At 36.7% G+C, this 15,140-nt stretch overlaps 1 pseudogene; it reads left to right on the top strand.

Moving 5' to 3' along the window:
• The first annotated feature begins 5,757 nt into the window (after positions 1 to 5,757).
• LOC128923386 (large subunit ribosomal RNA) lies at positions 5,758 to 11,432 on the top strand (annotated as a pseudogene).
• The last annotated feature ends 3,708 nt before the right edge of the window (positions 11,433 to 15,140 follow it).

Genomic DNA, 15,140 nt, shown 5'->3' with positions numbered 1-15,140 from the left:
ATGCACACGAATGCTTTTGGCCTCCAGGGTGGTCTCAACAGGATTGGTCTTCTGCAGGATTTTGTTTTGGCCACCTGGATGGTTGAAGTTTTAACCACTTAGGACCACACCACCAAAGATCGTTCGGTTGCAAATCTTGAGGAGAGATTCCTCTGCTAACCAGGTCGGCGGGATTATCTTCTGAGTTGACATGCCTCCAGTTCTCAATTTGTGTATGCTCGCAAATTTTTGATATACGATTCGCAACGAATGTCGACCAAGAACATGGCGGCTTGCGTAGCCATGCGAGAACGATGGTGGAGTCAGTCCATAAATATATTCCTTGATATACAATATCTAGTTTGGGTTGCAGATATTCGACCATTTTAGCTAACAGCAGAGCACCACATAGTTCTAATCTGGGTATTGAGATGGTTTTAACAGGAGCGACTTTTGTTTTTGCTAAAAGCAAGCCGGTTTTAATCTCGCAATCGTTCACCTGCACGCGCAAATAGATCGCTGCGCCGTACGCCTTCTCTGAGGCATCGCAGAATCCATGGAACTGTACTTGACAGTTCGGTGTGTAAGATACCCATCGTGGGATCCTAATAGTGCTAATATGTGGGTAGTTTTTTAAGAATGTCTTCCACTGATTGAGAGATTTGGAAGTCAAAGTCTCGTCCCAATCGGTTTTTTCTAGCCAAATATCCTGCATTAAAATTTTAGCAACGATGATTACTGGACTTAACCATCCTGCTGGGTCGAACAATTTGGCTATCATAGACAAAACTTCTCTTTTAGTGAAAGAGTCTTTGTTGTCCAGAGATTTAGTGGAAAAGTAAAAGTTGTCCGACCTCGCATTCCATCGAATTCCCAATGTTTTGGCTTCGCTACTACTGTCGAATTCCAGAAAATCTGTGGTCGAAAGGTGATCATTAGGTATGTCCTTCAGAATTTTCTTGCTGTTTGATGTCCACTTTCTTAATGGGAAGCCGGCTGAGGCTAATAGTTCAATCAGCTGGTCTCTTGAATCTATTGCGGTGGAGATTTCATGAGCACCAGATAAGACGTCGTCTACGTACGTATTAGCTTTTATTATTTTTGCAGCCAAAGGGAACTCTGATTTTGAGTCTTCAGCTAGTTGCATCAGAGTACGGATTGCTAGATACGGGGCACAATTGATCCCGAAAGTGACTCTATTTAATTGAAACTCATTGATCTCCCCATCCAAAGAATCTCTAAAGAGGATTCTTTGATAAGATGTATGTTTGGGGTTGACCAAAATTTGACGATACATTTTTTCAATATCAGCATTGAACACAAATCTAAAAAGTCGCCATTTGGTGATCATAAGAGTGAGATCAGCTTGGAGTGCAGCACCGGTGTACAAAATGTCATTTAAACTTACACCATTGGATGTGGGACATGAAGCATTGAAAACGACTCTAAGTTTAGAGATTGTACTTTCAGGTTTGTAAACGGCGTGCTGAGGGAGATAGTAACTTTTGTGTGGATTTTCTGCCGTTTTGTTCGGAATGCGTTGCATATGACCTAAGTCTATGTACTCCCTCAAGACTTTGCTGTATTCTTCCTTCAGAAGAGGTTGTTTATTGAGAGATGTCTCACTTCTCAAGTATTGTTTCAGTGCAGACGAGATGCTCCAAAAGTAGTTTCTGTTGGAACAACTTTGATTGGGAGTGAAACAATGTAACGCCCTTCGCTGTTTCTAATGGTTGTTTTTGAATATAACCTGTCACAATATTGTTCTTCTACAGTGAGAAATGGTTTTTTAGGTATTTCTTCTAGCTCCCAGAATTTGGAAAGCTGATTATCTAACGATACCTCGTTGAAATATGTGACGTAAGTCGGTTTATTCTTTGTTTCTTCGGAGGGAACAGAACCTGTTAAAATCCAGCCGAACACTGTACGTTGGGCAATGAGGGAACCGAAGATCTTTGATTTTACCCCGTTTAATATGATTTTCGGGTAGATATCCCCTCCGATCAACAAGTCAACCTTTTGACTCGTATGGAAATTATTATCCGCTAAGGGGATATTGGGTAACCTTTTAACAATTGAAGGGTTGATTGATCTGGAAGGAAGCAGTCCAGTCAGTTTTGGTAGTACCAACGCTTCCGCTTCTAATTTTAAACCTTTGTTACGGGGCGAGCCAATGGTGATTGAGCATACCGTTTGTACTCGTCCCGACACGGTATTATTCAATCCCGAAACTCGTGCGCTGACCTTCCTGCTTGTCAGATTTAAGCGTTTTTGCAAACTGTTGGTAATGAAGGTTCCTTCAGATCCCGAATCGATCAGGGCTCTGACAGTGAAGGTGTTCTCGTTGTGACATATAGTCACCATAGCTGTACCTAAGAGCATGCTTTGACTGGTCGGCACATTTGATACATTGGCCTTAATGGAGGCCATATGAGATTTAGTGGAAATCTCAGTAGGGTCTGTGCTGGCGGGTGACTGAGCTATTTCCTCACTCTGATCCCGGTGAATCATAGTGTGATGTCTCTGTTTGCATTTAGCACAATTGAACATGCTTTTACAATCTTTGACTTCATGTGTGTCCGATAAACAGTTTAAGCAGACGTGAAGTTTTCTGACCGCATTTAACCTTGCGTTAGACTGCATCTCTATAAATCTTTGACAAGTTTTTAAAATGTGCGATTGAGATGAGCAAAGTTTACATTTAAGACTGTTTGTCGTGACGTGATGGGAATTTATGGGTTTGGACCCTGTCCTTGATTGCAAGGTTGGTGTCCGACCTTCACCAACAGCCGACTGAACCTTGGGTTGAGTAATCGACTCGCCTTTGAGGTTTGATACCCTCTCTAGCGTTTTAACCCGTTTGGTTAGAAATTTGTCTAACTCAACCCATTTTGGAATCTCTGAATCCGAATCCAGAGATTGTTCCCAAAGCGACAGTGTATAGTCAGGCAATCGGATAGAACACAAATACGTAAATAAGGCATCCCAGCTATCTATATTGATGCCATGTATTTGTAAAGCTGAAATGCAGCTATTTATCTCCCGCTGTAAATTTCTGAGTTCGGCCTCAGATTCAGTTGAAATGTGCGGAAGCTTGAATAATAAATTTAATTGTGTATTGACAAGAACTCGCTTGTTTTCATATCTACACAACAAATTATTCCAAGCCAATGCGAATCCATCATTCGTCAGAGGCGCTTTCGAAACGATAGCTTTCGCCTCACCTCGGGTTTTTTGATTAAGGTGGAATAACTTTTCGACCTCGAGTTGTTCCCATAAATCGCGGCAAATAGATCCCTAAATGAGGGCCATTGCAACACATCGCCATGAAATATTTCTGTATCACATGGCGGTAAGTGGAGGGAATACCTCACGGGTTCTGCCGTTTGTTGCAACCGTTCAGGTTGAATTGCTGTTGAATTTGAACTAGGGCTTTGGTTGAACCCCGTGAGGTTGTGCATGTGTTCGCCCATCAAGGCCGCGCAACACACATATGCGTGATAACTGTTTGTATATTTAAGTTTTATGTCCTGAATTGTTTTTGTATCGGAAGCATCCACCTTTGGCAAACACAACTTGTATTCCGACTTTACCTCGGCCCACAGAGATTTCAGTTCGGCTTGTTGTACTTCAAGAGAGTAGGCACTTTGGTTGTTTGCAGTTGGAGCAAAAGACTCCTCAAACTCCAGTATAGCGTCTGCAGCTATCATAAAAGCCTTGATGGATTCCATTGTATCAGACAATTTAACCGAAACTGCAAATATGTTGCGCAAAATCGTTTCTAAAAATTTGATTTAAATTTGAAAAAAAAATTGCAAATATGTTGCAATAAGTTTAAAAGTTACAGTACCAATCACGGAAAACTGCAAACTGAATTAACGCGTTGTTTAGTTGTGAAACGTACAAATTTTTCGTAATAAAAAATAATGAATTCAATAAAAAAATATTTTTTTTTTATATATGTATATACACTATCACAAATTGATTAGTGCAGAAACAATCAACTTCGTTTCGTTAAAATTTGTTTGAAAAGTGCTTGCTGGGTAATCGTCCCAATGCACTTGCACGCCTAGTATTCGTATAAGTACACAAACAAAGATTGATGTGTGCTTAGTCACTCTTTATTTAAATCAAATTACAAAGAGAATTTCACAAGTACTTATTTCAATTCTATCACTTGCACTTTAGTTTATGGGGTTGTCTCCGCACTAGTGCAATAACCCCACTGTTCCCTTTGTTGCTATCCTTTGGCACTGCCTGCCTTTGCTGCTCTGCCTTTGCTGCTTTGCCTTTGCTGCTCTGCCTTTGCTGCCGGCCTTCTGTGATGGCTGCTGCGCTGCTTTGCCTTTGATTGCGTCGCTCACTTCACGCGTTTGGGCTTTGTGCTCTGGTTTTTTTTTTTGTTTTACTTTTCACTGATCACTCGCGTTACTGCAGCTGCGGTATTGCTGCTTGCCTCAATTGCTATTCGAACAATATGGAAAGGCAAAGTTGAGCGACTAGACTCAAATTAACTACACAAAAGGACCGAGAGAGATTTGTAAAGAGAGCGTAACTGCAGCTACTGTATAGCTGCTTGCCTTTATTGCTATTCGAGCAATATATGGAAAGGCAGAGAGATTTGTTGACGCTCCAGACGTTGTTTGTGCGTCCAAGAATATTAAATTTCGAATAACAGATATTGTTAGAATATATAAAGTGAAGTTAAATAACGAGTGCAAGGCGAGCTGTATTTATTGTTGTACTTAAATGAAGTACAATACAACCTGCAGTATGCGTTGATTTTGTTGGTAGAGTGCCAAAAATTAGTTTTGGTCTCTACTTCACACCGCACAATTGGATTTGTACATACATAAATTATGTACAAATTAACTAATTTATTGCCTTATAGCTTGCAGAGCACAAGTCCAAAATATGTTTGGCTGTCACCTTGCGTGTTGCTAACTAAGGCGAATCAATGCACTTTCACTTTAAAAAATTCAAATTGCTACCTGTTATCCGGCTCGAAGGACCATTGTTAGCTCAGGTGGTGGAGTACGGTGTGCTTCTTTTCGTGATCGTGGTCGGCCGTGGGGAAATGGAAGGCGCAAAAGATTCCACACAAAGTTTTCCAAAAAAAAGTAGAACAAATTTTCTTTGTAATAAATATAATTTTATTAAATAAATTGGAATGTCACTTACCACGTCTGGATCGGTTGAGAAGTCGCAAAGGAAGAGAGAAGTAAGAAGAAGCAAAGCAAGAGCGCAACTTCAAATATTTAGTTGTGTTCGAATTAGACTTCGAAAAAGCTTCTCTCTTCCGTCACAGACGTGGCAGTGAAATTAGGCGGGGGCGGCGTCAACAAGTTGCTTATTCTTTTAGTCAATTAAAAGAATTTAAGCACATGGTATATTACTGGATTGTATTTTTCAATCCATAATATTAATAGCATAAAAAGAAATATAGAAAATATATTCTTGAACAACTCATATTTGAATGAAATTTTATAATAAATAAGAATCTTAGCATTCCCAAAAACAATAAAATTTCAATATTATTTCAAATAATATATACATTTATAGGAACGTCTAGCATAAAATATTATTTTATTCTAGGATTGCCTTTAAATGTAAAAAAGCAAGAAAATAATATTGTTGTTGTAATGAAAAGTAGTACGTACGAGATGAAAAGATTGAATATTTATTATTAAGAAAATTATTGGTGTTAAGAAATAATTATGTATGTTTCTTTAAAATAGCAAAAAGCTAAAATATAAAATAAATGTAACTATTTTTATACAACCTCAACTCATATGGGACTACCCCCTGAATTTAAGCATATTAATGAGGGGAGGAAAAGAAACTAACAAGGATTTTCTTAGTAGCGGCGAGCGAAAAGAAAATAGTTCATCACTAAGTCACTTTGTCTATAAGGCAAATGTGAGATGCAGTGTATGGAATATCTTAATATCTAGTATGAGAAATTAACGATTTAAGTCCTTCTTAAATGAGGCCATTTACCCATAGAGGGTGCCAGGCCCGTATAACGTTAATGATTACTAGAAAGATATTTCCAAAGAGTCGTGTTGCTTGATAGTACAGCACTAAGTGGGTGGTAAACTCCATCTAAAAGTAAATATAACCATGAGACCGATAGTAAACAAGTACCGTGATCGAAAGTTGAAAAGAACTCTGAATAGAGAGTTAAATAGTACGTGAAACTGCTTAGAGGTTAAGCCCAATGAACCTGAATATCCATTATGAAAAATTCATCATTATAACTGTGATATTTATAATATTATAGTAATAGTGTGCATTTTTTTCATATAAGGACATTGTAATCTAAGTTTATTCAAATTAATTTGCTTTTAGCTTATTAACATAGAATAAATACTGATGATTTGATAAAGTGTTGATAGATTTTACATATATAATGCTTAAATTCTTTTGAATTTTACAATAATATTATTATCATTGATTTTAATATTAATTGTATGCATTTATATGATTAACAATGCGAAAGATTCAGGATACCTTCGGGACCCGTCTTGAAACACGGACCAAGGAGTCTAACATATGTGCAAGTCATTGGGTTATATTAAACCTAATGGCGAAATTAACTTAACTTTTATATAATGGGATTAATTTTTAGTGAAATATTTTACTATTAATTCAATCCCGGGGCGTTCCATATAGTTATGTATAATGATAATTTATTATTATTTATACCTCTAACTGGAGAGTACCTTGAGCATATATGCTGTGACCCGAAAGAAGGTGAACTATACTTGATCAGGTTGAAGTCAGGGGAAACCCTGATGGAAGACCGAAACAGTTCTGACGTGCAAATCGATTGTCAGAATTGAGTATAGGGGCGAAAGACCAATCGAACCATCTAGTAGCTGGTTCCCTCCGAAGTTTCCCTCAGGATAGCTGGTGCATTTAAATATTATGTAAAATAATCTTATCTGGTAAAGCGAATGATTAGAGGCCTTAGGGTCGAAACGACCTTAACCTATTCTCAAACTTTAAATGGGTAAGAACCTCACCTTTCTTGATATGAAGGTTGAGGTTATGATATAATGTGCCCAGTGGGCCACTTTTGGTAAGCAGAACTGGCGCTGTGTCATGAACCAAACGTAATGTTACGCTGCCCAAATTAACAACTCATGCAGATACCATGAAAGGCGTTGGTTGCTTAAAACAGCAGGACGGTGGACATGGAAGTCGTAATCCGCTAAGGAGTGTGTAACAACTCACCTGCCGAAGCAACTAGCCCTTAAAATGGATGGCGCTTAAGTTGTATACCTATACATTACCGCTAAAGTACATGATTTATAATACAATTTCGGTTGGATTATAAATTTTGAAACTTTAGTGAGTAGGAGGGTATAATGGTGTGCTTAGAAGTGTTTGGCGTAAGCCTGCATGGAGCCGCCATTGGTACAGATCTTGGTGGTAGTAGCAAATAATCGAATGAGACCTTGGAGGACTGAAGTGGAGAAGGGTTTCGTGTGAACAGTGGTTGATCACGAGTTAGTCGGTCCTAAGTTCAAGGCGAAAGCCGAAAATTTTCAAGTTTTAATGAATTGTTGAGAATATATTATTATGTTTTCTTCATAGTAATTAAACACTTGAATAATTTTGAACGAAAGGGAATACGGTTCCAATTCCGTAACCTATTGAGTATCCGTTTGTTATTAAAAATGGGCCTTGTGCTCATCCTGGCAACAGGAACGACCATAAAGAAGCCGTCGAGAGATATCGGAAGAGTTTTCTTTTCTGTTTTATAGTCGTACTACCATGGAAGTCTTTCGAAGAGAGATACGGTAGATGGACTAGAAGAGCATGACATTTACTGTTGAGTCGATATTTTCTCCTCGGACCTTGAAATTTTATGGTGGGGTTACGCAAACTTCTCAACAGGCCGTACCAATATCCGCAGCTGGTCTCCAAGGTGAAGAGTCTCTAGTCGATAGAATAATGTAGGTAAGGGAAGTCGGCAAATTAGATCCGTAACTTCGGGATAAGGATTGGCTCTGAAGATTGAGATAGTCGGGCTTGATTGGGAAGCAATACCATGGTTTATGTACTCGTTCTGGGTAAATAGAGAATTTCGGTTCTTGTTCCCGGGTAGTAGTTACGTAGCCAATTGTGGAACTTTCTTGCTAAAATTTTATAAGAATTATATCGCAAGATATATATTCTTATTTAATTATAACGATTATCAATTAACAATCAATTCAGAACTGGCACGGACTTGGGGAATCCGACTGTCTAATTAAAACAAAGCATTGTGATGGCCCTAACGGGTGTTGACACAATGTGATTTCTGCCCAGTGCTCTGAATGTCAATGTGAAGAAATTCAAGTAAGCGCGGGTAAACGGCGGGAGTAACTATGACTCTCTTAAGGTAGCCAAATGCCTCGTCATCTAACGTGCGTGCGCATCGTGATTTTTCTTGGTGAGTTTTTCTTTGCGATTGGTTGGTGGAAATTTTTCGGTATTTCCTTTTGTGCGAACATTTGTTTACGCGGTGTGTAGGCACCGTTATTGCCTGGCGTGGGTAGCTAGTGTTGTTGTTGCTACGGTCGCGTGTGAATTTGTGCGACTGCACATTTTGTGCATTCTCCACATTTTTGTGCGCGCGTGGTAACGGGATTCGGTACGGGTGAGTGTTTTTGTACAGTCGCGGTTGAACGGGGCTGCCCACAGGGATCCATCTGTGGTCCATATATTTGGAACCTAATGATGGACTCTCTGCTTGGCCAGCTTGAAGTACTTTGTGGTTGTTGTGCATATGCAGACGACCTCCTTCTCTTAGTTGAAGGTAGTTCACGGCTGGAGTTAGAGCGAAAGGGTGAACGATTTTTAGAAATTGTTCACAATTGGGGTACAGGTGTGGGGGTTGAAATATCGGTTCACAAAACGGTGGCAATGCTCTTAAAAGGCATACTGTCATCGGCTCGTCCACCTATTGTCCGAATGAATGGGGTCAATATCAGGTATATGACGCAAGTCAAATATCTGGGATTGACAATCGGCGAAAGGATGTGTTTCACTCCTCACTTGGTTAGCGTGGAGGAGCGTCTGTTAGGAATTGTCTGCAAAGTCAAACGTGTGTTAAGGAGTGATTGGTGTCTCGGACGTCATGCGGTTCGTACCATATATCGCGGCTTATTTGTGGCCTGTGCCACGTATGGAGCCGCTATATGGTGGGAATTAGCATCTAAGGCCCGGGGTCGCCAAAAACTTCTCTCCATACAACGTTGTTTGATGGTTGCCTGTTTGCCTGTATGTCGCACCATTTCTACAGATGCGTTACAGGTGTTGTTAGGTGCGCCTCCTCTTGACCTGATTGTTATACAGCGTGCTGTTGCATTTAGGTTAAGAAGAGGCTTAAGTGTCTCATTGCTGTCAAATTGGGTTTCTGATGAGGATGTTGCGAGGGAGGGCTATCTAAGGAGCAAAAGGCTTCTATATGATAGTGTTAGGAGTAGGTGGCAAGACCGTTGGGCCAATAGCCCTAGCGGTTGGGTGACTTACGAGTTTATTCGGGATGTTAGGTTTGTAGAGGAAAACCCAGACTTCAGATTCTGTATGAGTCTGGGTTTCTTGCTTACCGGGCATGGACCTTTGAATGCATTTTTGCATCAGAGGAACATTTCCGAAAGTCCGGAGTGTATATGTGGGGCACTCTCTGAGGACTGGATGCATGTCATAACGGAATGCCCGATGTACCCGGACATTAGGGACCTTGGGGGTATGGGGATTAGCTGGACTGATGGACAGCTAGATGTTAGTGGTGTGATCTCGGATAGTCGGAATGCGAACATTTAGGGTCGTTTGATAGGTTTGCACGTGTTTTGTTCAGTCGGCGTAGGCAATTAGTTGTAAATCGGGTAGGGGAGGTATAATTTTTTTTTTTTTATACCATTAACTTAAATGGTCACCAGTCCGGAGCAGTATGGTAGCTCAACTGGTAGTAGTTTCAACTACGAGGTCTGACCGGAGACTTAATTCTGGTACCACGGGGAGTAGGAGCCCTTGGAGTTCGCTCCAACCTACTCATGCGGACTGGCCCCTCGGGGAGTATCGTGGTGGTTGTGGTTTAATACCCGAATGCGGGAAGAGTGTTTTGATCACTCAATGTGGAGTTGCACTGTAACCGGGTGCCGGACCCAAAGTACGGCAGAGGTTTTAGATAGGCCTCGAACCCCACCAAGGTGGTTAGTGTGTCCATTCCACACTGCCAATTGGTACCGAATAATGCTTAGCATTTTTCGGGGCGCTGATCATCGCATTTTATTGATCCGCTGTGCTTCGGAGCACCGTGAGATAAGGCCGTCATCGGCAGGTACTCACGCAATAATACACCGGACGTTGTCCCTATCTACTATCTAGCGAAACCACAGCCAAGGGAACGGGCTTGGAATAATTAGCGGGGAAAGAAGACCCTGTTGAGCTTGACTCTAGTCTGGCAGTGTAAGGAGACATAAGAGGTGTAGCATAAGTGGGAGATATATAATTTCGGTTATGTATCAACAATGAAATACCACTACTCTTATTGTTTCCTTACTTACTAGATTAAGTGGAACGTGTATCATTACTTAGCCATTATATGGGTATATTTATATATCTTATGGTATTGGGTTTTGATGCAAGCTTCTTGATCAAAGTACCACGAGTTTGTTATATAATTGTAAACATATTTTAATGAAATGATAGCATTTCGGTGTTATTGTTATAATTAAAATTTGGTATAACTCCAACACTCAGGTATGATCCAATTCAAGGACATTGCCAGGTGGGGAGTTTGACTGGGGCGGTACATCTCTCAAATAATAACGGAGGTGTCCCAAGACCAGCTCAGTGCGGACAGAAACCACACATAGAGCAAAAGGGCAAATGCTGACTTGATCTCGGTGTTCAGTACTCACAGAGACAGCTAAAGCTCGGCCTATCGATCCTTTTGGTTTAAAGAGTTTTTAACAAGAGGTGTCAGAAAAGTTACCACAGGGATAACTGGCTTGTGGCGGCCAAGCGTTCATAGCGACGTCGCTTTTTGATCCTTCGATGTCGACTCTTCCTATCATTGTGAAGCAAAATTCACCAAGCGTTGGATTGTTCACCCAATGTCAATGCCTAGAATCAATTGTAAACGACTTTGGTAACGGGCAAGGTGTTGTAAGTGGTAGAGCAGCTGCCATACTGCGATCCACTGAAGCTTATCCTTTGCTTGATGATTCGATCAAACTGTTTATAAATTATTTATGTGTATATATATATGTGTGTGTGTGTTGTAATATACCGTATATATTTATATTATAAATAATTTATATATATGTATATATATGTATTTTTTTTTTTAATGTATATATATATATATAATATAGAAGAAAAATCTAAGTTTAACATTATTAGTTAAGTTTAATAGTAATAATTTAGATTAAGTATTTTATATTATTATGTATTGAAAAAAATAAAATATATATAATATATGTAATATATAAATATTTATGTTATATTAACATACTTGTTATATATATATTATTTTTAACAGTTTTTTAAGAATCTTCATAACTTAATTGAATATAAGAAAACATTTTTTTTTTTTTTGAACGCGAAGTACTTTATTTTCTTAATATTCATTGAGAACATAAGGTAGTGTTATAGATTGTTATCAAACGACTATTACAATATACTGAAAAACAATTGTGAAATATACAAAAATTAATATATAATGGTATATTGTATAGATGTTAGAGAGAATCTTAACATAAAGATACAGATTTTTGAACGCAAAGTACTTTATTTCTCAATATTCATTGAGAACATAAGGTAGTCTTATAGATTGTTATCAAACGACTATTACAATATACTGAAAAACAATTGTGAAATATACAAAAATTAATATATAATGATATATTGCATAGTTGTTAGAGATAATCTTAACATAAAGATACAGATTTTTGAACGCAAAGTACTTTATTTCTCAATATTCATTGAGAACATAAGGTAGTGTTACAGATTGTTATCAAACGACTATTACAATATACTGAAAAACAATTGTGAAATATACAAAAATTAATATATAATGGTATATTGTATAGTTGTTAGAGAGAATCTTAACATAAAGATACAGATTTTTGAACGCAAAGTACTGTATTTCTCAATATTCATTGAGAACATAAGGTAGTGTTATAGATTGTTATCAAACGACTATTACAATATACTGACTGAAAAACAATTGAAATATACAAAAATTAATATATAATGGTATATTGTATAGTTGTTAGAGAGAATCTTAACATAAAGATACAGCTTTGAACGCAAAGTTATCAAACGACTTTTACAATATACTGAAAAGCAGTTGAAATATACAAAAATTAATATAATGGTATATTGTATAATATAAAAACTATGTTTGGTTAAACGGCGGACATAAAAATGATTATATTTACGTAGCCAAATGCATCGTCATCGTATTAGTGACGCGCACGAAGGAATTCAGGAGTTTCCTACTGTCCCTCTAATTTACCCTGCGGGTTTGGGTAAAGAATATGCCCGAGGTAAGGCATGCCTGTCGTAAGAGGCGACTAAAATCCCATCAGGTCCTGCGGGTTTGGATCGAGAATATGCCCGAGGTAAGGTATGCCTGTCGTAAGAGGCGACTAAAATCCAAACATGCACAAATAGATAACAGGCTGATGATAATGGCTGATACTCAGGCTGTTATCTATACGTGCTAGATAATATATTTCATGGCTTGAACGGAATTATGTTATCTTTTTGATTTAGCTTTTTCCAAAAAGGAATTGGTCACTCCTTTCAAAAAGGGCAATTGTGTTCAAGCCACAATTGCCTACCAGTGCAGAGCAGTATGGAAAGGCTCAACTGGAAGTAGCTTCGGCTACAAAGTCTTACCAGAGACTTAAACTCGGTGCCACGGGGAGCAGGAGCCCAGGAGGCTTCGGTTTCCGCCTGCTCGTTGGGTTACGGCCCTTCGGGGAGTATCGTGGTGGCTGTGGTTTCTAAACCTAAATGCAGGCAGAGGGCTTTTGGCTTCTCGGTGTGGAGTTGCAACCAACCGGGTGCCGGACCCAAAGTACGGCAGAGGTTTTAGATGGGCCTCGGCCCTACCAAGGTGGCATAAGTGTGTCCATACCACACGCCAATTGGTACTGGAAGTGTGCATAGCTACAAATACAGGGCGCTGATTGACGCATTGTATTAATCCATTTGTGTTTTTGAATACACGTATGGTAAGGCCTTCACAGGCAGGTACATACGTTAAAACAAATCCACAACTGTCCCTATCTGCGAAGAGCCGAAACCACATGGTGATATATTTGCATATAAGTACTAATTAACTTTCGTATAAATACTAATTGTATGAATTAATACAAGTAAATAATTTTCATATCAATACTTATTGTATGAATTCATACAAGTAAATAATTTTCATATAAATACTAAATAATTTTCATATAGATACTAAATAATTTTCATATAGGTACTAAGTTTATGAATTCGTACAAGAAAAAAATTTTCATATATATACTAAATAATTTTCATATAGATACTAAGTTTATGAATTCATACAAGTAAAAAATTTTCATACAAATACTAAATAATTTTCATATAGATACTAAGTTTATGAATTCATACAAGTAAAAAATTTTCATATAAATACTAAATAATTTTCATATAGATACTAAGTTTATGAATTCATACAAGTAAAAAATTTTCATATAAATACTAAATAATTTTCATATAGATACTAAGTTTATGAATTCATACAAGTTAAAAATTTTCATATAAATACTAAATAATTTTCATATAAATACTAAATAATTTTCATATAGGTACTAAGTTTATGAATTCATACAAGTAAAAAATTTTCATAGAAATACTAAATAATTTTCATATAAATGCTAAATAATTTTCATATAGATACTAAGTTCATGAATTCATACAAGTAAATAATTTTCATATAAGTACTAATTAATTTTCATATAAATACTAATTGTATGAATTCATACAAGTAATTAATTTTCATATAAATACTAATTAATTTTCATATAGATACTAATTTTCATATAAGTACTAAGTATATGAATTCATACAACTAAATAATTTTCATATAAGTACAAAAAATTAAAAAAAAAATAAATGTTAAGCTATTTTTGATGTTGTAATATTTCTTATAAGCATAATGCTCGTAGAAAATGATATAAATTACTTGTGTATATATGAATTTAAAACTTTTATATGGTTAAAAAGATTTTTTCCATACGATTTCGGGTTGGTGAGGTGTGCGTGGCAGAAAACATATATGTTGTATGAAACTTTGACATTAGTACTTGTATGAAAATTTTAATACTAGTATGAAATTGCATACTTAGTACTTATATGAAAATTTTTTTCATATAAATATAAAAGTATTTAAGTGTAATATATAAATGAAAGCAAAAAAATTTATTCCTGGTTTGCTACAGTTGGTTTAAATAGAAATAATTTTGTTAATAATAACTAATGAAATGTTATTAATTGAGATTATTCTTCTATACCTAAAATAATGTAGTTGTTTTTTTTTATTCAACTTTTTTTGGGGTTTGTTCTTCTATTCACATAAAATATATGTGGGTAAAGAATAAAATTCAATAAAGTTAAATATTTATATTATTACGCTCGAATACTTTCATATCATATATGAAATAAAATGAAAAATAATTGAATTGAAATTATTAATTTCAAATCAAAAGAAAAACGTATATACTCTTAAAAAAAGATATATACACTATACGCATTGAAATAAAGTAAAATGTATAAAAAATGATATTATTTGAAAGTTTAACAAATACAAGAAGAAACATCGTCCTTACATTAATAATTATATTATATATGTATAGAGAACGAAAATTCTTTCTCACGATAAGATACAATCTCAAAGTCCGAATAAGACCGCAATAAATAATACAATAATATGAAATTTAAATGAAATGAAGTACATTTTTTAATCGATCATAGTAGAAGAAATTGCATAATTATTTATTGTCGCGATTTCGTTCTTCTTTGCATTTTGTATGTGTCTTGTACTTAATTTTCAAATATTGAAAATATCATTATAAAAATTTATATAGTATAAAAAATATTATATAAATGAATAAAAAATATTA

The sequence above is a fragment of the Zeugodacus cucurbitae genome, chromosome X, assembly GCF_028554725.1.
Source record: "Zeugodacus cucurbitae isolate PBARC_wt_2022May chromosome X, idZeuCucr1.2, whole genome shotgun sequence".
NCBI lineage: Eukaryota > Metazoa > Arthropoda > Insecta > Diptera > Tephritidae > Zeugodacus > Zeugodacus cucurbitae.
Note: the sequence above shows the minus strand (reverse complement) of the source record. Positions and strands in the feature narration are given on the sequence as shown.